This window comes from Numida meleagris, chromosome 1, assembly GCF_002078875.1.
Source record: "Numida meleagris isolate 19003 breed g44 Domestic line chromosome 1, NumMel1.0, whole genome shotgun sequence".
Lineage (NCBI taxonomy): Eukaryota > Metazoa > Chordata > Aves > Galliformes > Numididae > Numida > Numida meleagris.
Window position 1 is genome coordinate 20,640,295 of NC_034409.1, and position 27,697 is coordinate 20,667,991.

The 27,697-nt window shown below is 41.2% G+C and overlaps 1 protein-coding gene across 4 annotated transcripts in view; it reads right to left on the bottom strand.

The window, feature by feature from the left end:
* The window catches only part of PLXNB2 (plexin B2), a 253,074-nt gene that overhangs the window by 136,581 nt on the left and 88,796 nt on the right, over window positions 1-27,697 (bottom strand). The window contains exon 4 of one of the 4 annotated variants that reach the window (XM_021384760.1): window positions 24,671-24,783. The exons of the other annotated variants lie outside the window; for them this stretch is intronic. The gene's annotated coding sequence lies outside the window, so the exon portion shown is untranslated. The remainder of the gene's footprint in view (window positions 1-24,670; window positions 24,784-27,697) is intronic. 4 annotated transcript variants of the gene reach the window in all.

A 27,697-nucleotide genomic window follows, 5' to 3' on the forward strand; every position in this document is an offset into this window, starting at 1 on the left:
TCATCTACCAAAAGTAGATGCTTGGCTTTGCTGCTGTTGAAGGTAACCACTCCACTCAGTGGTGTGGAACGAGCACAGCCTCTTGGGTGCCTCTCCTTCTCCCGTCACTCCTCCCCTGCAATCAGATGCCAGATGTAAGTTTGGAAGTCTTCAGCATTTCGTCTGACAGAATAAATGTTATGTTTTTTCATGAACTGAGCTAGTCATCTGCTTCGCTGCACGTTCTCACCACCTGCCTCCAACAAGCACGTGGGGCAGGATGGCTGCCAGCGCTTCAGCGACCAGAGCTATCGCTGACACCAGCAAGCTATGTCAGAGCTTCACTGCAGTAGTATCATCCAAACCTGTATTTTTTCTGCCATACAGCTCACACCCTCAGCAAGCCTCTTCCACACCTTAAGGAAGCATCAACTCTTCTACAGAAGCAACTGACAGCCACGTGGTCTGGGGCAGTGTGCTGAAAAGGGCTGGAATGGTGCTCAAACTGCACGTGCAGCTGCAAAGGGCTGCGGCTGTACCTGGCGTGTTTTCTGGCTGTAAACCTGCCCATTCTCCACAGTGCCTGATACCGCTTTTTTCCACACATGCACATCATTTTCCCTTCTACATCCTCTGGGAGGATGGTATTTAAATAAATAAAAAAGCCCTCATTAATAAATTTGTAATCTCACCAGCCACCTATATTTCCACCTCCTGAAGTGTTAAAAGAAAAAACAAACCAGCTCTTGATACTTCTGTCAATAAGGAGCATGCTCAGGATCAAAGAAATAAAAATGCTAATTATGGTGCACTCTGTAACACCTCTCTCCCAAGCCAAGTGCTCTGATTAAGTTAACCGCCGTGCTAATTATAACAGCATTTAGCACAGCTGGGGCCAAAGCAAAGCCACCTTACACCAAAGCATGCTGACTGGCCTCAAATGAGATGAAGCATATTTATAACCTAAAAGAAACTTGCCTCCAGTCTACAGAAATGGCCGCTGCTCATTTTAATTACTCAAAAATACCAAACTTTCCATAGGTTTTGTTCCATTATTTTCATTTTAAAATTTGTGGACACTTACAATTTTTTTTTTAATTTATTTTTTTGTCATGCTGGAGTCAGAAGCTTATTGCCTAGAAATTAAGTTACCAGCTCCTAAGGGAAGGCACAGCAGGATAACACATCTTTCCAATTTACAGGAAAGCCTGTTCTCCTGCCTTTTCTTGGTCGATATCGCTGTGAAGTATTCCAGCAAAGAGAGAGGAAGACCACTCTATATTTTCATTTAAAATGGAATAAAGTACCATGCAATTACCAGCAAAACCACCTGTCACATTTCAGCAGTATGTTTGGATAGAGAATGGGGGTGATAAACGATGGCTAAGTCTGAGTGAAAGTTAATCCTTCCCACCAATTCCATGAAGGAGGAGGAAAAAATATAAGAGAATCAATACATTTCTGCAGCTCTGAAAATTGCATCTTCGGTGGATGCTTACAAACCTTGTTGCATGTACATTATTGGAAGAAAGATTTTTAAACGGTTATGCAGTTATAACTGTATCTTCCACTCACCAATTCCCTCCTTGAAGAACCCATCAGCGCTTACTGGCTGCATCTTTCAATGCACCTGGTTGAAGTATAAGCTCTGCTTGCCATGAAGGAGCTAAAAGCTAAGAAAATTACTTGCACTTCAGTATTACTTCTCAAACCATTCAGCCTCCTGGAGCTTTTGAGTAGCAGCAGATGAACAGACTGTTTTCAGCATGAATTCAACAATTAACTCTGAATTAAACAAGTCATCTAAACACAATGATGCAACTAATGCTCCTGAGTGGATATGTGCTTTCCAAATTCCAGGCATGCTCAGTGTGTTCCTATTTTGCTGCACAGATTTGGCAATCACCAAAAGCCTTGTGTGGCACCTTCCCATTCACTTCTCACGTACTGCATTTGCTCACACACATACCTGTATGTATAAATACAGCACTGTTTTATGTCAATTGGTAATCTTTATTTAAATTCCTTACTGCTTTGATAAGGCTGGTAAGGGTTTAAGTAGCTATAATCCACTGTCTCACCCGAGGCTTACTACTGCTCGTTTGGAAGGGAGAGAGCAGAGGTCCCTCAGAGGCAAGGCCCAATATACTGGCTGAGCTGTTTGAGAAAGCAGAAGCCTGGGAAGAGCACCCACTGAAAGGGTGAAAACTACTGATACCCCTCTGCCAATATCATTACGAAGACAGCAAATATCAGGACACCATGTAGCATTAAACCCTTTGGACAAGAGTCTCCACATGGGGCTTAGAGCTGTCCATGAGGGATGTCAGTCTGTCACACACACACATAATAGAAAGTATAGCAATAAAGTTAAAATTAGAGCACTTGAATCCTCTACTTTTTCAGTGACGCCTATCTGCATCTGCCTTCCTGCCATTCATAGATCCTTCTACTTGTGACTGCTCTGATTCAGCACCTTGCTCTACAAATTAATGGGTGAAAGGGGCAGACACGGGAGAATGAGCAGGGAGGGAAAGCAATATCTCATCAACACCTTCCCACCCCTTTGTCCCTCAGCTGCTAAATGGCAATGGCCAAGCCCTACGGGAAGGATCACAGCCTTACAGGGTGTCAGCAGAGACTACAGCTGGCTGGTGAAGAGTAACACACAAGGCTGGTTACTTGGCTAACAGTTAGGGTATCAGACACTGGTGTGTACATTTACAATGTCAATGTTACTTTACATTGTGACTATCTTCCACTGCTGAGGTAAGTTTAAACATTAATTCTTATGTACTGCTTGCATTTCATGCCAAATTTATTTCCACTCTGCATGCATACCTCCAGGACTAGTGGAGAAAAGATTATGCAGTAGATACTGATGTACCATGATGGTGGGCAAAATAGGATAGAAAGAAATAGTGGAATAATTGAGGAAGCAGAAGGGTAAACTGCATACTGTAACATTAAGACAGATCATTTCCTTGGATGACTTTATATGGGGTGCTTGTATCGCCTGCACCCAAAGTGCTCAGGAATTAAAGGTCACATCCTGCTGTCAGTTGAAGCTCTCAGTTGAAAATGCAAAGCTGACTAAACAGATCTGCCTAGTTTCTTTTCCTGGAGTTTTATTACAACAGTGTTTTTTGTCTGACAAAGAATTGTTGCTGTAAAAATGAACACATATGCTATCTAATTATCTCTGTTTATCATAAAGGAACCGGAGGCACTATTAAAGCATGGTCACCAAAATATTTAGATTTGGCTAAGTTTTAGAATATTAGTTACATGAACTTTAACTCTTGAAATAATATCAGTTAATGACATGTGCTTCGCTTGGTAGTTAAACACTTAAACTAAAAAGCTCGTATCTGACAAATTGAAAGTAATTTTGCATTGAAGTAAATTAAATGGATTTCCCAGATGTTGCTATAAGAAGAGACTGGAAGAGGTGAAATGAAAGTCACTGCTGATGCATTCAGACACTTGCCATAAAGTTTCCAAGAAGGAAACACTTTAAAAGGTAACGGCAGAAAAGGACACATCAGAGGTGGGAGGCTTGTGGTCCCAGTGACAGTCTTCATTTGAGCCTCTTGTGGCTCTGTGTCATTTCAAAGTGAGTGGCCCACATTTGTGCATGAAACATGCTATGTAAACACAGGAGTGGGATGGCAAATGAATGGCAGTGTCCACAGACCAGCCAAAGGTGTCCTTCCTCTCAGGGTCATCACATACTTTACGTATTGTCTGCACTTTTCTCTTTCAACTCTTTTCTCATCCACCTGTTCCTAGAGGTATTTGGTTCCTTCTAAATGCTGGAGATGTGGAAAGAAGAAAACATTTTCCATTTTTGACTCCAATCTTCAGCTTTACTCACAGATCAGGATTTTACACTATGACTATTCAAGAGCTATTTATGTTCGAGTCATGAATCTGTTCACACGTTTCATTCTTCTTTTTTGTCTTTTTTTTTTTTTGACAAGTTCTACTAAATTATCTTCCAATAAAGTGGAAAAATAATTTTATTAAAAGTAGGGATTATGTCAAGTTCATCCTCTTGTTAGGATTACAGATTTTCTACAGTTTACTTGGCAATCTGCTTTAAAGTGCAACAGATGTCAGCTTTTCATGCTAGACTAATAAAAGCATCTATATCATTCTCATCCGGTGACCAAAGCAATATACTAAAGGAAAACAAAATACTTGAAAAGTAAAAGGGTGTCCAATTTCTAGATTAAAAACACTTCCAAGTCTATAATGCAATACCATGGAAGAAGGAATATAGGGTTATAAAATCCCAAACCAACAAACATCTTTGTTAGTCACATAAAAAGCTCAATGTTTTGGCTAGACAGTTACTGTTGTGGCACTGACTTCTGCTTCTTGGGACATACAAATTTTACTCAACATATGAAAGATTGATAACTTTCTAGATTTGGTAGCTACAAACAGAACATAATAAAATAGATTCTAAACTCCATACGTACATTTCTAACTATTCCAGCAGGCAGGTTGACAAACTGCTCTGTAGATATTATTCCTATGTTTCACATTGACTGTCTTTAGATACACTCAGTGGTGTAACACCGATAGCTAAACCACAACAATGGAATGCTACTGTAGATCCTTTAACTACAAGGAAAATTAATTCTAAGTAACAAAAACACCCTGTTTTTTAAAAATATATATGGCAGCAAGAAAAAAATGATTCCAAATGAAGCTTTCACCAGCACCTCAAACTCTGTAAGTATCAGCAGTTCTCCGGTGAGACTCAGCTACAGGCCAACGCTCATTTATTTCACACTGTTCAAACTTAAGCACACATTACTGGGGTTTGCAAGGAAATGTATCACACAGAAGCAGGTAACTTTAGTATTCCACAGTTGGATAAAGAGAAGCAGTCAAAAACCTTAATTTTACCACCCTCTGTTCTTTTTTAATATTTCAGGAACTGAACGTATACCAATGGATCTAAAATTTATCTAATTTGCAAATATCTGCTTTGGTCCACTTGGTACAGAGAAAAAACCTAACTGAATAGCAGTGGGTACAGCAGCTCTTTCTCCGGGATTCTCTCTTAACATATTTTGGCAATGAGAGAAACTACGCTGCTCATAGTATTTCATCACTGTACAATACAGACAAGCCATTTTTTTCCAACACAAAGCTAATCTGAAAAGTAAGCATTTCTAAACAGGAGGAAAACACACAAACAGGAAGAAAAAAGATAGAAGACAACTCAGTGTTTCAGAACACTACAAATCCCCAAACTCACCTCCAAAGTATCCATATACTGCTTATAAAGATGAATAAATCTTCGTGATAACTTGAGGTTCCAGCACTCAACAGATTTAAGCCATGTAGTTGGACTCACTGATCCTTGTGACTCCATTCAACCTGAGATATTCTATGATTCTACATACCAAAATATTAATTTCAGGCCATTTAAAATTCTTAAAAAGAGAAGAAAATCCCACACTTACCCATTTAGGGTGAGGATACTATTACACAGTCTCTTCACTGTCACAATTTAAGAGGGAGAAAAGAAGTCCTAAAGGAAGACAGGGCTAAGCAAACCCTCTGAGGAAGCAAAACCTCCACAGGTGATTTCTTCTAATAGTGATTTTTTTTCTTTTTTCTTTTTGTTTAGGTATGGATGCATTTCCTTTTACTCTCCTCTCCAAAAGCTGCTCTGAGCCCACCACTGCACTGCATGACAAGGTGATCTTTCCTTGGTGAAAGGAGCCATGACAATTTTGGTCTCTGGTACCAAGCCCTATCAGTGTATTTCCTTGCTTTTCCTTGGCTGTGCAAAGTTCATATACATAGAGGAAGGGCGTTAGATAGCAGAAAAAGAAGAAAAGCAAGAAAAAATTTAAAACTTCAGTGAAGACTTTAGTCTGGACAAACAAGGGACTCATTTTTACCACCAAAAAGGTTAAGGTCACCAGACTAACGTTCACGCTTTCTTACTGCGGGGACAAAAGAATACACCACAAAGCAAGTAGCACACGTAGCACAATTGGCAGCTGGCTTGAAAATGCTCGCGTTCAGTTGACTATGAAGAATGAATTACCCTTATGTTTGAACAAAAAACCCCAACCTGATCTCACCAAGCCAGAAGTACAGCCACATTCCAGGCGCGATGTGTGACAGCGCACAGAATGTGAGTTTCAATTTATTCTGCCCATTTGAGCACACACAAAAGCCTATATGGTTCTCATTAAAATAAAAGATATCTCCAAACTTATAAAAGAGCATGGAATAATTTAGGTTCTTGCTCTCATGTGGAAGAAATAACTTTTCTTACTATTTGCAGTGCTTTCTCTTGGATCGGGGATCAAAGTCACCTATATTATTTTCATATCTATAAACAACCACCAATGGATTAAAGATCTTCCTTATTCCTTCTTTTTTTTTCTTTTTTTTTTTTTTAATGGAAATTTCTTTGACAAAGGGCAACAAAGCATTCTCTCTCAAAGAAAGAGTGCTGTAGATACCCACCACTTTCAGCAAGGACATTTAGATGCAACTCCGCAGAGTTTACTTAGATTAGCCTTACAATGTTCTTAAAAAGGAGTTCTAAACCTTTCATAAAGATTATGTGTTAGCAGTAGAGCAGCTTTAACAAGCTCATTCATTAGCGACGGGTGTCTTTGGGTGCCAGTCCAGCCTTCCTGCAGCAGGTGCTCCTGCCTCAGCCCTGTGTTACTCACTGTCTGGCACCTCCGGGCCTGGCAGCCCCACCATGCAGCAGGGCCTGTCCTGCAGCCTGCATGCTTCACAAGCCGCTGTGTGCTGGAAGGACCATCCCATGCCCATCGTGGAGATGTCAGGAACAAAATATCTGACAGAGAATGTGCTGGTTACCTTTCTTCATGTTCATAAACTTACTGTTAAGCATGTCTGTGTGAAACAGTGGTCGCACATGTAAGGGAAATGCTGCATGAGATGTTTACTGTGGACCTCATATAGAAGGAACTCAGGCTAACTGTGGAGAACAGAGCTTGAAGGACCACTGAGAGGAGCGTAATTTAAGACTGATTAAGAAAAGGCGCTGAGGAATTAGAAGAAGGCTACAATTAAGCAGGACTAACATGGCCATTTTGTTTTGTTGCTCAGACCCCGAACTGTGACAGCCTTCTCCTGCTGGAACACCACCCCACCTCCCAGAGGATGCCAGCTGCATACAGAAGTGACTGTCGAGAACATTTTGCCAAATTGTGCAAATGAGCCAGAGGGGTCTGAGAGACAGTGGGAATCTCAGAACACAATGAATTAAACATAACTGAAGTGCACACATCAGAAATCAAGAACCAGGCATTTGCATCGACTGTAGGTGTTTATGAAAGACAATGAGATCAGCGTTCTTCATTTTATAAGGAAGCATTCTGGCTTGATTCATAATTAAAAGGGAATCTTAATGCATATAGCTACTTAAAAATTATGTAGTTACAATTTAGGCAAGCTATTGTTTTAATTTAATTAAAAGCTAGAGATTTTATTAGTTTGCACATAACAATATGAATCTCTATAAGGAAGAAAACCCCATGAAATTAAATGAAAATTTTGCTTTCTCATCCTACTCCCCTCCAGCAAGCTTAATTCAAATGCTATTACTAAGTTTTTGCTGATGTATCATCTACAGACAAGACAGAAAGGATTGAAAAAAAAAACGTTTGGCAAGAAGGATAATTAGCTCTAGTTAAGTAAAAATGCTACCAAGAATTGCACTACTAAATATTAAAGAGAACATTAACTTAGTAACCAATTTCAGGTTACTGAAAACTAAGGAAGTGTTTTAGTGATTGCAGCCAGGAACATAATAATTAAGAACAAAACATGCTGTAACAACATCAGTTCTCACTGGAACTGCTTTAATGGGTACTTTCTGTTTGTTTGTTTCTCTAATGGAGAAATAAATATATTAAATCTCAAATAGCATTTATGTGATATGTAGGTTTCTGAAGGAAAAAAAAAGTAAATTAAAGCATTAAAAAAAAAAAAAACTAACTGGAATTTGTCTCTCCATATAAAACACCAGATTTTCATTAGAAGAGCCAACAGCAGTGCCCATGGCCATATCACCTAACATGAACTTCAGAAAATTATTTTGAAAAATAAGACTGACCTTGCAGGTGACAAAGATGCATTGTTAGTTGTTAGACATGAACTGTATACTGCAGTGATATGATAGGAAATCTATGAGATGGTCTGCCAGAGCCAAAGACGTGACTTGCAACAAGACAAACCAACTAAACAACAACAACAAAGACCCAAACAAACAAAAAACAAGTTGAGAAGCAAGTATGAGCTAGAAGATAAGCTACCTTAGAAGGTGGAGGAGAAATATTAAGATATGATGCTGATCAAAGCAGCACAGTTATTCCATCTGGGAAGTCAAGCACTGGCTCCATCTTCTTTCCAGCCTTCCCCTCCACGTGGGTTACTACAAAAAGCACATTGCATTCCAAAAGGTAGTCATGTTATCTTTTTTTTCCCTTCTCTTTTTAAATGAAAGACACAGCATTGCTTCCTCTTCCCCTTGCAAATAGCTCTGAGCTGGAATGCAGAATAAATGCCTGAAAGACTACTCTGTGCTGGAGGGTTTAGGAGCAAAGCAGCAGTCTCAATATGAAACAGATGTGTCACAACAAGTTTTGGGTGGAGAAATGTGTTCGCTCATGGTATGAGAATGCTCAGGAGGGACTGCCTCTCACCATGTAGAGGCAGAAAGAATTAAGAAAGGCAGGAGCAGGCTCAGCAGAAGTCACCAACAGAAGGATTGATGCTGACTTTAAAGCATCACGACCACTCATCCCTCAGTACTCTAACAAGGCCCCAGTGATGTATGCACAGCATTAGTTTGCATTAAATACATATTCTTGCAGGACCAAGAGTCCCAGAGATCTTGAAGCTTTTCCATGAGGGTAAGCAGGATAAGGTAAATGATGGTTTTGTCAGGAAAAGCTGGAGTATCCTAAGGTTTATTATGATCTTCAAGTTGTTGTGCTCTCCCCAAAATCAGAACACAGAAATTGAATTTAATCCTGGCAGATGCATATCACTGGCTACACATAATTCAGAATTATTCTCTTATGATGAGGATAGGCACTTAAAGGCACTTAAAGAATATATGCCTGCCCCAAGCAAGCCAAGAATCTAATCTAGACATAATTAGGAGTAGGCAAGTACTTAGGGAAATTAGTCATTAGTTTGCAAATTAAGACTTCTGTCTCTCAGCTGCAAGCCTCCTTTTTATTTAGTTCTCTTTCCCCCCTCCCCATCTTTTGTGGTGAAAGAGCACAGGAAATTTGGGAGGTCCTGCATAGATCATCCCACAATTAGTTTCATTAGGTGGCATAGAAAGAAGAAAGTGTTCAGGAAGAACTATTTCTAAAGTGAAACAGAAGCAGACTCAAAACTCAAGAAAAGCAGAACAGCAGGAAGTCACTCAAAATCAAAAAAAGATGGAAATCCAGGGTGTAGAAAGATGTTAGGAAAGAAAGGGAGAAAGAAAACTTTTCTCCTCCCCCCACCCAGCAGTTTTGAATTTCAAAATAATATCCAAATGAACTCCCTTCCAAACTGCGTAATAAGCACACTGACCCACCTGTAACAGGCAATCTGTCCTCCCCAAACCTCTTTGCACATATTTCAGGCCCAAAACAGAGAACAGACAATTAGCAAATGAGAATCTCAGTCTGAAGGCAAGCATTTTAAAAAATCCAGTTGCCATATAATGTAAATACACAACTACAGTAACACAAATAAAGATGCTAAGTACAAACCACTGCTCTGTAGTGTTGCAGGCTAAACTTGACTTTCGAGTCTCTGATGTGCCTATCATCTCAGCATCACCATATCCATATCAGCCGACTTTTTTTTTTTTTTTTTTTTTTTTTTTTTTTTTTTTTTTTAGAGAAGGCAAAAGCTCAGAAATGCTAGAGGATGCTGGAAATGTTTTCGGAGAGACCTCTGTTTTCCCATGAGATCCTGAGCCCGTTCATAGAGTCCCCACGTGCTGCGGCAGTGAAGGCTGCAGCAAACGCTTGAGCAATGCTTTGCTGCTGGCTTGGATCCCTCGGCTGACTCAGTGTGCAGCGGGTCTGTAAGAGTAGGACAGCCCATGTGGTGACAGTCAGAGCTTAAGAAAAGCCAGGTGCAGTTGTGCAGGGTAATTGGTAGGCAAGAGCTAAGTAAACAGAGCTTGCCAGGAGGAGAAACTCAAGCGTCTGTGACATTCCTTACCCATTACTATAACAAGAAGCTGAGAGCAGCCTGGCATGATCAGTGCTGGGTGTGGGCCATGACAGCAGCTATGTGGGCACAGTGGATGGAGGAAATGTTACAGGTCTTGCAACAGCAGTGCCAAGCTCGGTTCCAGGCGCTCACGGCACAGCCGCTGCTCTCCTTGCGGAGAGTTTAGGGAGCCAGACAAGGAGCAACTGGCACACCCAGCTGGTGCCCGACATGGAAGGATACATACGCTTTGAATTGAAGTCTGTCTTCAAGCTCACTTCATCCCTTTTTCTGTCAAGCAAGCTATTTATTTGGAAGGATGATCTGGATGGAAAACTGAGACAGACAGGAAAGTGTTTGGCACTGTCATGCGCAGGGACATTTGATGCATTTGTCACAGGGTGAGCTGGCTCCCTAGCATGTGCACAGGGCAGCCTGCTGCTCTCAGTTAAGATTCATCTTTTTGAGGATGTTTTAATACACTAAAATCTGTGGTTAGAGCACTGCTCCTGGGATATCCACTCTCCTTCCTCATGCAGGGTGCACAAGGGGAGCAGGGCACAGGGTCCCAAATACTCCCAGATTCCTCCCAAGAATCAGGTGGAGAAAAGACCACTCTGATTCACCACTGTGCTGCAAAAAGCAGGGAGCAAGGGTGCAGGAAAGCACCAGGAAATCCAACTCTCTGCCCACCATCCTCCACACATTTACCCATGTTGTGAGTAGCTCAGAAATTGCTTGTGGATGACTTGGCTGTTCAGATAGATGTATTGCAGGTGCCTTGTACGCAGCCAAAGAAGACTGCCTGCTATTATTCCTGTCCGCAGGCAGATGATGATGAAATCATTAGGGAGACCCACTTCTGAGGTCAGCGCTAGGAAATTTATTCATAAAGGATCAATTCAGCTAGGCTTCTTCAGCTCTTAGCTACTGGCTATTTGGGAGGATAACAAACCTGCTAACTAACTTACAAGTGCACGTTGTCAAAATTTCTTATCAACAAGGCTTGAAGTAAAACTAAAGGCTCAAACAACATGAATAATAAATGAAAATGACTTGTACTGGTACGCTCAGCAAAACCCAGGGGTGGGAGGAAGTGGAGCTCTGCTCTGATTCAATCTCCCTTTCTTTCCAATACTGCATTTCTTTTCCTCCTGCTCTGCATTCCAGTACAGGTTACACGGTTTTGCAATGCCAGAGTATAAAACCTGCCTACACGGCTTGTGCTTCTGTACAGATGAGGAGGTGTGCGCATAAAGGATGGCATTAAAGAAATAGTGCAACACACCTAGAGAAATACATGTAATTATAGTACCCAGACACACAGACGTGGACACAGAAGCACATGCAGATACATTCCAAAAAATTTATTCTACGATGCGTATCTTTGTGAGTTGAACTGCTCCAGGATTCAAAACCGCTGGGGGATTCAAAAGACGAACAGAAATAAGAAACATTAAGAAAAAAAATGACATGTTGGGGTACTCATCTGGCTATCCTGGAAAACGCTGTTTTCCAGCTGATTTTAGCTGTTGTGGTAAGCTATAGTGACAACATTTTGTATACAGCTGTAAGTCTGAATAAGAGAGACTGCTGGAGCAGACGTAACCACCACCAGAAGTTCAGGACAGTAAACTTCTGCTAAAAACAACTGCAAATCATGTGCACAAGGGTTTTGCTAGGGGGACTTGTCTGACTGTATGACTATCATGTTCTGAACAAGGCTAAAACATGGAGGGGGGAAAAAAAAAGACTGAGCAAAAGAAAAGTGAAATAGAAAGGTGAAGAACAGGTAGAACAGGATCTGAACAGTTTCACTTCATTACAAAAGAATTCAGCACATAGCTGGAGGATAAACGCAGGCAGCACATGTCTCGTATAATGAAAAGAAACACAAAAACCACACAACAAAACCTGTCTAACTTAAGGAATTAACACGTTGACTTTTCACTTTGCCATATGGTACTCAACAATTTCTCAGTCTGACAAATGAGTTTGTGCAGGGTGTTTAGAAAACTGTCAGACTTGCATCTTTCCCTCTTTGGCCAGATAAAATTCTTATTACAGTGTCAGAGACATTCTGAGAAACACTAAAATCCCTGCATTCTTTCAAAATTCTGCTAATATAATCTGAGGTACAGAGGGGAGGAGGCAGGCAAAGGGTTTGCTCTGTAATACTATGTAAGACCACACAGAACTATTAAATAAATTAAACTGTCACAACAGAAGGCCTGATTCCTTCTGCTGTCAACACAGATCAAAGAGTTCCCTTCAAAATACTTTTCCTCAAAGAGACTTGTAATTTTCCCTGCTATATATTCACCTGAATTGGCAGAAAATCTCAAAGAGTTGGAGGGCTGTGAAGGAATACTCCTAACAGTAAGCTAGACAATAGCCTGAGCCATATTTACCTATAAATAGCTTAAATTCCAGAAGTTTCAGAGAGGCAACAGAAAGCTCCTCAGCTTTAGCAATAGATACTCCACTACATTAATGAACAGCCTATGAAAGCTAGGGTGGTTTAAACAAAGCTCCGAAATTCTGTGATGAATCATAAAGTGAATGAAATGCAGTGAGGGCACTGGTCTGCCATTCGGGCATCACGCAACACATGTGAAGACTCCCAGCCTACCTAAAGGTACCCCAGTGCCATACAAGGTGGCTATTTCACAGCTCAAAAAGCAACAGCAGCAGAAAAAGCTGCATGAGGTTGTTTTTCTGTGGCCTCGGGTTTTCTGCAGTGCCACTGCCCCTTGCTATGCTTGGCTGTTTGTAGCCCTCGATCCGCAGGGCGAGTCTGCTCACACAATGCGAGTGCTCACTGGCATGGAAAATGCCTGCATGGCCTTACTCTCTGTCTGCTACGGAGGCTCCGGCCCAGCAGGCTGAGATGCTCTTTCCAAGACAGCTTAGTGGTTATGATCCTGACGATGATGTCAGAGCAATGTCATGGAGCCGCTTTAAGTCACGGTTATCCCCCTCCACCCCACTCAGCAACCGCACTACGATGTTTCTAAGCTTCGTCTGGAAGACCTTTTGCTAACCCAAGCCTTTTTTAAACAGGAAATGATGAGCTTTCCTCGTGCAAGTGCTCATCTGTGGAATGAATCAAAACAACCCAATCTCTGATCAAGTAAAACTTGGGGTTTCATTGCCTGAGCTGGAAAGGCTGAGGGATTGCGTTTCCACATCTACGGTGACCACAACAAGCTGTTTAAAAAACAAAGCCCTGCAACAATCTTTGTCTAAAAATGACATTTCCATCTTTCATTCCATGGAAGTGATAAACAAGATTACTCAAGCTCTTAACTGCTCAAGTGGGAGGGCATTCAGAGAAGCTTTTTGTGGTTATTACTTCCCACAGTATTTTCAGAGGTGAAAAAGAGCCCAGAATGAAAACAAGAACTTCCAAGGGAAGCTGCATCAAAAATGAGAAGTCAGGAAACTGTCAGAAAAGAACCATCAAATACAAATATCTTCCAAAATAGAAGCGTCTACAAAACCACTGCAGTCAAATTATTCAAGTCGAAATTATGCATCTCTATTCAAACACCGGTGCCAGCCATTAGGTAAGAAATCTGAAAACTGCATTTTAAAGCACCTTCTGTTTTTCTCATCCTCCTCTCTCCTGCTCTCTAACCAAGTGAACAAACCATGAAATTATCTAGCTGCAAATGAACCCATCCATGCAATTGTCTCACATTCCCCTGTTAAGTTTTATTGCCTGGCAAGAGTAAAAATTAAAAGCTTTCCTTAGAAACTGAGAAAGTTACAAAAAAAAATATTTTACAGCTTCAGACAAAACAGTATTGTTCAAATGTACTTGAGAGAGGTTCCACCATCGATAAAGGCTTTCACAACGGTGGAAAGAGAATAAATCAAATCTGCAAAGTTGCACTGTGAGCAGAAACGTTCCAACCTTAGATAGGAAACCACGAGGATCTACTTCTCCTGAAATAAGGCTCTTTTTCTTTCTACCTGTTGTACACAACACAAACCAAACACTTGCAGATTACATGAGACCATCAGTTTACAAATGAATAACATAAAAACAACAACAACAAAAAACTTGCCAGGGTGGAAAAGAGACCTACAGGACACAGAAGTATGTGGCATACGATATTTTTCAGCCCTTTGATTTTCCAAATAAAAATACAGTGCTAAATAGGACGCAACCAGATAATTAAATGAGAAGACAGAGCATTACCAATGCCATGATAAAGCACGACTACCCTCAGCAGTTTGACACCCACCACCGAGGAGGACACGAACCATCCGTGCCGCAGAGCAGGTAGGGCTACAGAGGCAAGGCCACAAGCTGACTGAAGAGAAGGGATGAGGAAATGCTGGGTGCAGCCAGAGGTTTTGTGACTTCATGGGGCGCTCGGATTTCCCACCGGACTGCAGCCTTCCCCTGCATTGCACAGGAGATACAGCTGTCCCACCCACACAGTGCATAGCCACTCTGATCAGAAGGTAGTTCCTTACTCTGTAATCTTTACTCTCCATAGTACTCTGGCACAAACTCTGTTCAACTGTCGGTTTATAGAAACAGGATACGTTGCTCCCATCAGAAGAAATCAAGTCAAAAAAAGCCACAGAGTAAGAATATGTCTAACATCATTTTACTGTGATATAGAAGAAGCCTTTATCAATACTTGCTTCACTCTCCCTTTTTTAAAAAAAAAAAAAAATCTGGTTTCTCCTCAAGCAAAACGAGCCCTCTAAGAGATGCTGGCACTGTGCTACAGCCTTTTCTGCTTTACAAGTGTCTGGGAAACAAATTTTCAGTAGCTACACAAGCTCTCAACAAAAATACACATCAGCCTGCATTCTAGAGCCAGTGAATGATTAATGTCATTTGAAATCTAATCATAAAACCATTGACTATTTAAACAGGATAATGGAACTGACAAGTAGAACATACGCATTCAGCTAGAGAATTTCGGTGCATCACCTTTCTGCTGAGAAAGTCTTAGTTTTCAAACAGACAAGCTAATACCTACAAAGAAGGGAAAAAAGGGAGGAAAGCAAAACCATTTAAGATGAATGACTGCAAGCTTTTATGCACATAAAGTCATGAAGACTTAATGCTTATTTTTAAAAAGGCTGTTCAATTGACTTAAAAGGGAGGGAGGTTATTTATGGTATATTTTGCTTCTCCATATGCAGGTGAACTTGCAGCATAATATGTGCAATTATGCTGATAATGACAGCGCAGTTTGGTGTGCCAGGGGCTGCCATCCACACCTCCTGGGAAACTCATGTGCCAGAACTGTTTATGGAAGGGCAGGGAGCTGGGATCCTGCTGTTAAAGGACAGAAAACCTGTGAGGTTTTAAAGCCTGCAGGCTTTAAGCTCGAGAGATGACCAAACTGCTCTCAGGGCTGCAGTTCTTACACACTCACACACTCCAGGGTGAATGCAGCAGCAATGCGCAGCGAGAGCACTTCAAGAAGGAAGAATGCAGCTGGCTGTGCACTCACTCTTCCAAAGCCAGATGTGGAAACAAAGAGGAATTCTTGACAACTACAGAATAAGGAGAATAGACAGATTTGTGCTGAAGGCCGCTGTTCTCAAATTGACACAGAAGTTTCTAAGTCACCCAACAAGTGAAAGCAGCAGCTAAAATTCCGAAGTCACAATACAGTATGATATCTGGTTTCGACATATCTGGGCATTATTATTGCAGTGGAGATGCCTAGAAATTGGCATTGAAAAGGCAGGCAGTGTGCTTCACACCAGTGTGGTGAGCTTCCCTGCTGCAAGGGGTTCTCCATCCCAGAAATCAGGGAAAGCTAAAATCAACCCAAAGCTGGCCAGGGCCTGTGCAGCCTCCCACATCTCACCATTTAGTCATCTATTTTATCATTTAAGTGGTAGCATGCTCAGCACAATTCAGGAGAGCTGTGTTGCTTTTTAGTGGCAAAAAGATCAGCCCATTTTTGCTAGTAAGGTATTTTACAGTGCTCAGTATTAAGCATTACAGGTACTTAACATGACTTGGAGTGTACTTGTTTTAGCATTAATGATTAATAACGTTACGTTACACAAGCCCACTGCCAAAAAAAGCCGGAGATTGATAAGTCTTGTCCCAGGGCGCTCAGTGCAAGTGAAGACTCTTTGCCTCCCTTTGGGCCATTTGGCCTCTAGGGCTCCCTGTAGGGCCTCTAGAACTCTAGGCCTCCGTCCAGGCTTCTTACAGCCGTAGATGCTCTCACACATAGCCCTGGCACCGCCATTTTGAGCTGTTACCTCTACGGTCTCGTTGAGGCAACCTGTATACATAGGAGATGTGTTTGTCCTGCTAAAGACAATATAGGAGTGCCCTTGCCTGGAACACTGCAACACTGCTTCTCTGAAAGGAATGAGGAGCGCGTGGCTGGTTCCTAACAACAGCAGGATGTGTGGCTGGAAAGAAAAGCATATGAAGATAGAAAAGAGACAGAAGGAGGTGAGTGCAGATTGAGCACAAGAGACACTTCAACAGTACAATGACAAGGAGCATATGAGCATCAACTGAAAAAAAAAAACAAAAATGATGTACATATGGGAATGAAAATAAAGATACTTTTTGTCAGAAAGGACAAATTTAACTTGGTTAATTAAAACTAATGCCTATGCTTTCCCCTCTTCCCTTCCCAGTCAGATCTGCATTAGATGCAAATGGAACAAAATAATCTACTTAGAGTATTGTTTGCTTACTTGCATATTCCCGGCTTCTACGAAAACAGAAGGGATCTAGCTAAGAAATTCAAGGGAAGGGAACAGGACGGGAGACATGTGGCTTGGCACTCTCCAAAATTTGCTCAAGCTTTCTGGCAGCTCCCCAATATGTTTTATAGGAAACGGTCCTTCCAAAGAGCTAGCTGGCACCTACAAATCTTGTAGACATCACTCCAACTAAACGAGGCTCGTTTCTCATGCAGGGGAAGGATTTCCCTTTCTCCACTGCACACCATACACTGACAGAAGGGCAGCAGACAAAATGCTTTTTGCTTGTTTTCCACCTCTAAGCTTCCACAGAGCGAGTGCTCCATAGATTAGATACCTTAGCAAACAACCTTCTGGCTGCACCGTACGTTGGTAAGGACAGCTCTAACCTGGCTAAAGCAATTTGTACCTCTCCAGTATAGCTTATTTTCTAATTTAATACCCTGAAGTGATATAGTGTGGATTGCAGGCGTGTTTTTTTTTGTTTGTTTGTTTTTAAAGTGAAATGTTTACTCTTAAGTAACTTAGATCTCTGGATAGCAACATTTTTTCCTCATCTTCCATAAAATCACATTTTGATGGAAAAAAGGTTGTTTATCTGTGTGAGAATACTGTAACATATAATGTTACAGTGTTTTGATATTATATTCTCATAAAAAACATCTTTCTGGACTCACACTTAGGACAATGGACTCCTCTAATTCCACAGAGGTGAATCTGGAAGATCAATAGGGTTTTTCTGCTTACTTTAATGAATGCCCATAAATAATGAAGGCAGCTTATCTGTGTATACTCCTGAGGGACTGTCATCCATCAAGCCAATAATATCTGGTCAAGCAACTTCCAGACATTAAATTAGATTCTCTTCACAGAGGATTCATCAGCTTTTGTATCTTCTCCCCTGTAAGAAACATAGTCCCTCCCTTACTGATCAGTAAAGGAGTTGACAGGAAAATATTCTCCCAACTGTTCAGTATTCTTGTTAGGAGAACAGCAGAGGGGGAAATAATGCTTTTGCACAGGCGAAAACTACCTGGAAATCCCCTGGTAGCACTAAGATGCGAGGCAGCTATGAAAAATAGACGAGATTGATACCAAGAACTTACAGTTAGCGAGTTTTAGGGAAAAAGCCCCTCATTCCCCAAAGGCACTAATAAGAGACTGAAATGGAATAAGTAATGCATTGAGATGCGACATAAAATCATAATATTTTTGAAAAGCAAAAAGGTGCCCTCCCTCGCGGCGTGCCCTAATATTGATGTACATTTCATTTAATAGGTATGCTAAATGCAGGTGCTGTTTAAATACGTATTTTGCTATGACAAAATCAGTTTACCAGCATTAGAGAAAATGTTGTGGGTTTTGTTTTGTCTTTGTTTTTTACACTTTCACTTCCCCAAATCTTCGCTTTTCAAAATGCCCTATTAAACAAAAACAAAACCCAACCTCCCAGCCTCCCTCTGCTACAACTGATTTCTCAATCTTCCAAGTTGTCTGGTGAAGAAACAATTTATGGTTTCCTTTTCCAATTACCCACTTAAGAGTTCCAAGTTTAATTTCAGAGCAATCTTCTTTTCAGTCAAAATGCAGCTGCACAGAGGGCTGCGGATACTACAAGAGGCTGGCAGGTATTTTGGCATGTTTCTTTAAAAACAAAAAAAAGAATTAAAAATATTGATTTTTTTTTATTGGTATTTATAAAGTCAAATGGCAGCACTTACGCTGTAACAACACAGAATAGATAGAACATTGTTTTCCAGTGACGAGTCTAAATCAGTAACGGTGGTGAACACTAAATGCATAAATATTTTATTTAAAAACACTTCCATAGTCTGTGGTTTACAGCTCATTCTAAGGAAGAAAGCTGCACGTTTATAGCTGACCCGTGATGACTGAACCATAATATCCTAATTCTTATATATATTTAATCATATGCTGGCTTGCATAAATACTTATGATAACATTTCATAACCACAAACAACAAAAATGTGCTGTTCCACCTTAATTGTACGTCCACGATCATGGGGCTGACTTGCAGTTTGCCACTACACATTTCTGTTTCAAGAATGGTGAGATAATGGGTTCTTACTTTTCACATCAAGCACTGCAATAGGCTGCTATCAGCCCTTGGAAGACAAACTGTGATTCAGAATTAGGATACCTGAGAGTAGGTTTAGGCCCCCGAATCACAGTGTGCTATTTTACAGTGTTTCCTGTTCCCAGCAAAGCAACAATAATTATAAAAAATGTTAACTTTCACTGTATGCATTCAGTTTGATTTGCAATTAATTTGGATTACTGTTTGAAATCCAAAGCCACCTTGAAAAAAGATAATAAGAATTGTACATCCTTCCTCATACTAGGAGTATTTGTGCCTTCCCTTCCCCTCCTACAAAATTAGGGTGGTACTACAGATTTTGAAACCATGCAATGACCTACCAGATGCACACAGCAGAACACCTACACAGCTGCCAAGTCTGCTTGCCTGCCTCCTCCAATGGCTTGCAAATCCCCATCTTTAGGAGCAAGGGGATTGTGGGATCGGAGTGCATCTCCTCACTTTGGAAACCCTCCTCTCTACTTGATGAACTGTGGTTTTAAGAAGTGGTAAATCATCCCCAAGGTTCCCAAAACAGGAACAAATCAAAGTAACGCTAATTCAGGGTGGTTTCTCTCCAGCAAGGTGGCTCCGTTATTACTCAGTGCTCAGTCTTATAAACGTTTAATCAAGTCCTACCTCTCCTCTCCTCCCTCTAAAATGTTGCAACAGCTTCATTACCAAAAGGTGAAATAGATGCCCAGCCTTCCTGTACAGGAGGATATGTTCAAAGGTGCCCTTTCCGTTTTGAGCATTTTCAAGTACTCCTTTTGGCAATGAACCTTTGACAATGACTCTTACTGAATCAATGTTAGCAATTTTGTGGAATTTATGAAACTATACAAATACTTACACAAATGTACGGATTGCTTGTAATGTTTTACCCACAGGGTTTTTTCCTATCCAAAAAAGTTTTGTGCATATTGTTCAGTCTCTAGTGTGGAGGGGGCAGGGAAGAAGAAAGAACCTCATTTCTTGGAGTAAGATTTAACCCCAAAATGCACTTACAATACATAGAGAAGTTGCTAATTTATCCAAACACTTGTCTCTGTTCAGAGGCTGCTTTCCAAAGTATAATTTCATAATAGGTTATTCTGGAAAAAATTGCTAAGTCTCAAAAGCCAGCTGCAGGTTTTTGATGCTAGCTTGCTCAGCTAACAAACTAGCATTCCCTTTCAATTAGTTCTCTAATTTTCCCAAGCAGTTAGCAGATACATACATCTTCATATTACCTGAGACGCCTTTCAAATTATTCCTGGGTATTTATGCTATTACACTTCCCGTGAGCCAGCCATCTGACATTGTTTTAACCACTTGTTACCCTTTCATCTAGTTTAACTATCACCAGATTTAAAAACAAAACAAAACAAAAAACATGCCCAACCTACCGCTTTAATACATGCAGTTCTGAAGTGCGCGAGGGCTGTGATGCATTATCATCAACACTAGGCTGGTATCTTTTCATAAAAAATGATGTGAGGCCATATTTATATCCATCGCAGAGCTGACTGTTGAGCAGGAGGGCACGGTGAGCTGGCTGGCAGGCAGTGCTGGCTCCAGGAGCCCTAACAAACACTGCAAAGGGAAAGGGATGGAGGCACAAGGAAAGAAACGCAGCAAACTCACTGATTCTGAATTCTGGGGAGGGGGAGGGTTAGGCCAACTAAGGAGGAAAAGAAAAACATGGAGAGGTGCTGAAGGGAGGCAGTGAGAATGCAGGAAAGAGTGGAGGTGGTGAGATGCTAGGAAGGGCCGAGCAGCCCGGGGAAGCCCAGTGTGCCTGGCACTGCCTGTGTTGTTCTTCCACCTACAGCTGGCCCCAAGCACATTAATTTGGTGCTGAAGTAGGGCTGCATCTGCCTCGTAAGGGCTGTCCTGCTGCAGTCTTGAGATTCCTTTCAGCTTTCTTGCAGTGGACAGGCTGTTTACTCTACTCCAACACTGTATCATACCTAGAAAGTTTAAAACAAACCCAGCTGTCCCTGAAGGGCTGGGTGATTTATGTGGATTAGCAACTTTGGAAACATATTTTAAAAGCAGGCAGGATCCCACAGATGCTTAAAAGTCCTCCTGCCTCTCAACTGTGCTCCAATTTTAGCTATGAAGCAAGTGCTCAAAATCGCAGTCACCCATAGGAAGCTTAACCCACACACTGCCTGCTGAGAGACAAAAACAGGCAAAAAAAAAAATCAACATCCCAAGTGCAAAACCAGTGGACTATGCCAGTTGGATTTATCATCCACAGCTGCGATGCCACAGCACAAACTAATCATGCAGGAAGGTACTTACTATGTAGCTTCAAAAGTCAGGCTTCAATTTTGAAGAAAGCATCTTCATCATCACTTCCTCTCCATCTAAAGCATCCTGAATGCAGTGTACTATCAACATTACACTTAGACAAGATCCCTTAATAAAGTCTCTGGTTTGTGCCTCCACTTTTCAGGCTTGTGTTGCTCCAAGGGAAGCTGCACATTTGAAGAGGTATGAAACCAGAGTGCAGCACTCAGAGCAGGAACTTATTACGCAACTTTATCAACTCTCATCTTCTAGGAATGGCTGCATAATATATTGCAGTTTAGGTTTTACTACTGGCAAACTAATGTGCCTCAACCTGAAAACAGTCTCCCTCTTGTTTATACAGCACGTTGACTTCATTATGTCAATTAAAATGATCTAGTTCTGTCAAGAACCTCAAAGTGCTCCTAAGTACACTAAACCTGTGGTTTTTGGTACAATTTCTGGAATGCCATGGTCTAAGGTATTGACTGCTAACAGATGCAAAATAGAAAACATATCTCCTGCTACTTGTAAAAGAGCAATAGAAACACATCATCCTAAAGCAAAGCTTAAAATGTTCAATATATTGGGACTATCTGTTGGGATCCCAAGATTCAGTGGGGTTTTAAGGTTCTCCTGAGTAACCACCTTCTCAGCTGGGAATAAAGAGACCTCTCAAAATGAAGATAACCTCTCTCACTCAGTTGTAACAAAAGACACATGACGTGAAATTCCAGGCACCCCCAGAACCAAAACCAAAGCCTAGAACAAAGAGCAGACACTTATCTTCAGAGGCCTAGAGATTTTCTTGGGCTTCACATTATTTCCAAGAGACTTTTATCCTTCTTTCCTTTGTTTGCTTCCCTGACTTTCATTTTCCCTTTTCTCCTCCTGCACCATATTTCACCCTTTTATATCAGTGTACACGGTTGGCGTCTTCTCTGCTGCAGCCTGCTCTTCTCACTGGAGGAAGCCACCAAACAGCTGCCTTTCCGTAAAGATCAAAAGTAGCCCTAGCTTATCCTCCAGCTCTACCCATTATCTTTTCCTGGGCATGGAAATCCATCAATCATTTCATAAAAATGTGGTTTTACTTTCATAGTGTGCAATTGCTTCAGGGTTTGGAGTACCATCCCTGAAAGGAGTTTCTGCAGCAATGTTTTCAGCAAGGCTTGTTGCCACTTTAAGCGTTTTCCTGACCATAAGCTTTCTTACCTTTTGCTGTGTAAGTAAATTCTTAAACACAAAGATAAATAGACACAGCAGATACAAGACCTGGTATACTGGCAGTGCAGGAGATATTATCCTCAGATGAATACTCTGATGAAACCAAATTGGTGCACCCATTAGAAGGACACGTTTTGAATTACAAATTAAAATAGACAGCAAATGATTGATTTCTTGATATACAGAGATGATATGAACAAGGTGGTCTGCAGCTTCACAAGTCATTACTTTTCTGTAATTCTATATAGCTTCCTTTGCTCTTACTTTCCCAAATCAAGCAAACAAAACAACAAGGACAGCTGAATTGAATTAGCAAGCACCCAAAAATATCCAGTCCATGTTTCTTATACACACACAAGAATGTTGCTGGTTTGCCAAAAAAGAAGCGATATTTTTAATACTGCTACCCTCAAAGAAGCTGTCTCTTGATGGTCTGAATTTCAAACTACTGTCTTTGGCAGATAAAGCAGAGGATACGTGACAGCGTATAAAACTAGCAACGCAGGAAGCAGTCAGCAGCCATCTCTATGCTGCCCCACATCATGAAGTCCTAAAGTTTTTTCTAATTTTTATTTAAACCAATAGCCTGTAAAGTCCACAGGACTTTGCCAGAGTAAAATTTCAGCACTTAGCTTGGTGGGTTTTTTTGTTTGTTTTATTTAAAACTTCACCTCTTACTAGCCAGCTGGGAGTCCCTGCAAGATATTTTTACCTTCCAAATGACTGAGCTGAATTTTTTCCATGTTATTAGTGGTAGAGAAAACAGCAGAAAAAAAAATTGTTATTAATAGCAAAAGCAACTTGGGTGGAGGGAGCAATCCTATTTAGCTAGAAACTTGGAAGTGATACACTGTTTACATACTTTTCTCAGCATCCATTATAGGTTTAACTGGAACACAGATTTTCTCCATTGTGCCATTTTCATGCTGAGAAATGCAAAGGAAACAAAAAATCTGGATGCACTACAGCGGTGTTAGGAGCCAGATGTTAACATCAGAAGAAATATTTTTGTATGGCGTTGGCGTTCATTGCAGACATACTTGAAGTGCTGGGCCTAGTCACTTCATTATAACAAACATGTAGCTGAGTTTTAGGAACCTTAGCCATCGTGAACTACTATTTTGTGAGACAGAGCAGTGTATGTTTAGGCCATATAGAGAGCAAAAAACCTTTCAAAAGATTTCAGAGGGCATAAGACATCACGTAGAGGCGGTGTGAAGTGAAGGAAATCCATCCTGTGGCTATGATCACAGGACATCCTCCTCGCAGGAGGAGATTAAAATAGAACCACCTGAACAAGTAACTGCAGTCTGACACATTTGTAGATATCCCTTGCAGATAAAACGCACAGCACACACAAACAAAAATGAATTAAGCAAGAGCCTTTGTTGTTTCTGTGCTATGATCGTTTCTGTTTTCAAATGTTTCCTGGCAGTGTTTGGAAACTATGGGTGAAAGGTAACTTGGTAGAGTGACAAACAGATTTGGACTTTGAGGTTGGGCAGGGCAGGGCATTAAATTCAAGTACTATCTTCCCACTATATAAAATTAATTAGGTTTTGGGAGGGAATAAAACAACTACATTAGCCTGGACTGAACTAAACAAGATTTTGCTGTCTCTCTCATGCCCAACAATTGCATCTTTCTTCTTCACAGAATAAAAGAATGGTTTGGATTGGAAAGGATGTTAAAGACCATCTAGTTACAACCCCCCTCCCGTGGGCAGCGCTGCCACCCACCAGCTCAGGCTGCCCAGGATCCCATCTAACCTGGCCTTGAAGGACTCCAGGGATGGGGCACCGACAGCTTCTCCAGGCAGCTGTGCCAGTGCCTCACTGCCCTCTGAGTGAAAAATTTCCTCCCAACATCTAACTTAAATCTCCTTTCTATTCATTTAAAACTGTTCTCCCTTGTCCTATCACTATCAGACCATGTAAAGAGTCAGTCTCCCTCCCGTTTATAAGCTCCCTTTAAGTACTGGAAGGCTGCAATGAGGGCTCCCTGGAGCCTTTACTTCCCAAGACTGAACAAGCTCAGCTCCCTCAGCCTTTCTTCGTGTCCTGTTTTGTTTCATTGCCTGCCCAAACACACTGTTAAAAACCAGACGGAAGCCATAAAAAGTGAGTGAGATACCTCAGCAGGAAAGGTAAAACAATGGCCAGTGCTTCCCCTCCAACAAATTAGCCAGGTTTATAGTTTTGAAAGACTCCTGAAGCCAATCCTGCTGGCAGGGCTGTTTGCCAAACCTGGGGAGAGGAGATCAAAGGAGACAGTGCTTTAGGAGAGGGGAGGTGCAGTGAACTCGGAAGAGCTGCCCTGTCCCTAGAGAGACCTGCTTGGTGCTGGGAGCAGAAGGACAGGAAAAGGGCACCAACTGCCATCTGACAAAAAGGCCACGAACAAACCAGAACTGTCACAAATATGGGGAGAGGATCACAAGTAAAGATGTAAAATCTCCTTTTGCTCTGTTTAAGTCCAAAAAATAACTTTGCACACTTAGGCCAATGAATTACGGGCAGGCTTTGGGAGGACTCCTATCAGCCAGCTCAAATGAGACTCAAAGGGAAATTGTACAGATGCTGGCCTCATTAGGCCTGCTAGGCCACCTAGCTGGCTGACACCACACAAAATCCTTTTTTTCAGAGATCTTGACTTGCGCCATTTTACCCTGGGAGACAGAGGAACCAAAACTTCACACCTTAACCAGCGAGCCTGTGAGAAGGATGGGATGCAGATGATTCAGGAAACAGATTCCTTTCAAAAGGGAAAAACAACACATCAAAGCTTTCTTCTGTTACTATGTCTGCTGTATCAAATAAAATGGCAAGCAGGTTGAGGGAGAGAGTGCTAGGATAAGGGCTAATAGCTTTACACTGAAAGAGGGGAGATTTAGGTTAGATGTTAGAAGGAAATTCTTTACTCAGCGGGCGGTGAGGCACTGGCACAGATGCCCAGAGAAACTGCGGATGCCCCATCTCTGCAGGCATTCCAAACCAGGTTGAATGGGGCCCTGGGGCAGCCTGAGCTGGTGGGTGGCAGCCCTGCCCGCAGCAGGGGTTGGAACTAGGTGGGCTGTAAGGACCCTTCCAACCTAAGCCATTCTGTGATTCTATGAAATAAATCTGCCTGCAATCATGAGTCAGACCCTTAATATTATAGACCTATAGTTTTGGAAAAGTACATTTCAGTGCTAAATGAATAAGAGATATTAGCTTCATATACATATATCACTAGTTGATGTGTAATGAATTATAATCAAACACACAATGTAACTCTGGAAAGCTTCCACAATAAAACAAAATGAAAAGGCGAGGATTATTTAGTTAAGGAAGAAAATGAATAAAATTAATTCACAAACAACACAGACCAAGCAAATCAACTTGTCTTGTAAAAACATGCAAACTAATAAAAAATATATATTTTGAAAAGCAAACACAGTGCTAAATAGACTCTGTCATCAAGGCCAGCAAACCAGCACAACAGAGACAGAGACAGGATATTTAGTGACTAGAAGAAAATCCCACACTGTAATAGCAGGCATTAAACCCAAAGTACCAGCCTTTAAGGACTGAAACTCACACATCACTGAGACCTTGGACACGCTCCTCCTTCAAGCTGGAGCTGTTCCATATCGCCACTTCCCACGATGTTTGGTGCCCTCATCCAATGCAGCCAGAGGTGAGCAGCACTCAAAAACCCCCCCAGCCATTTTTTCCACAAGGTTACTTCTTTGTCTGTCAAATAAACAATATCCTTCTACAGCTATTCTCCTTAAGCACTGTGGTTGATGAGAGGTCAGCTCAAATAACTCCTGGTGGCAGCAGGGCTAGCACTGAAGGGATGAGGAGGGCTCTGACACCCTGCTCTGCCAGATCTGCCTTCCCCATACTGATGGCTTCCAGCAGCAAAGCTGTTTATAGCTTTGGCTTCAGGAGCACAACATCACTTACTGCATAATGCAGAATATCGTGTTCCTTCATATAAGAGACATACAGTGCTCCCTGAGACTAAACATAGGCAGACAACTGCACTGATACGGAGTAAAACTCCTTTGTATGCATTGCAAATATATAAATTGTTGCTGTTGTATATATTTTCCAGTCTTTCTTTCTGTGCAAAACTTGAGAGCATCTTTTGGACCATCTTCATTACATGTGTCAGACAACTTTGTTGTTGATGACCCCAGCCTTCAATACAAATTCATGGAAGGCAGAAATCATTATCATTTTCACCTTTAATAGGGCATCCCATTTTCTGCTTTATTATGGGTCAATTTGCGTGGAGCTCTCCAAGCACAGCTGGGAAAATGCTCATGTTAGAGAAAAATAATTTGTTTACTATATATATTTGGTAAAGCTTTCTCAGCACTTGCATGCAGTACCTTCTAGGGAAAGGAATATAGACAGCCTATTTGGTTTTGCAGAACTTCACCAGATTCAGCTTTGGTCTGAACAGTCAAAACTTAAGGCAGTCTTTCTGTAGCCAAGTTTGCCTCCAACAGAAAAAAAAAATTGGGAAGGAGAAAGAGAGGACTCCACAGATCAACTTTGCAGCGTGAACCTGGAACATGTGCAAAACTGCCTTTGGTCTCCTGTTTGTTTTTAAATAGAAACACTGTAGAAGAGATGCAGGTCCTTGCTTACCTGTGCTATTCATTGCTGAAACTGAAATGCTGAAGAGCATCTTTCCTAAAATTACATAGCAACAGTGTGGAAATAGCTGTCTCACTGAGCCAACTAACCTCTCTTTATCAGCTAAGAAAAACAGGTACTTGTAGAATGTAATTAATCTTCTCCTAGGTGGAAAGCTAAAACCGCGTGCTAGGGAACAGTCCAGAAGTGCCCATTTTTTCCATCAACAATGAAGAAAATTTGAATTTTTCAGTTCCTACTGCATTCCCCAAGAAGCATTTCATTCATGAAGAGAAAAAGAAAAAAAGGAAAAAAAAAAGATAAGTAAATCTGTCTGTGATCAAGAAACTGGAAAATTCTTGTAAAAGAATCTAACACATTAGACCAGCAAGATCGAGGAGACTCAATGTGAAAGAATATAAATAGGTAGCGATGATGACAAAAGAGTAGCTTGACAGTTTATTGACTGTGAATGGTTTTCCCATCAGGAAGAAAAGAATAAACATCATTTTTGAGTGCCAGATATGAG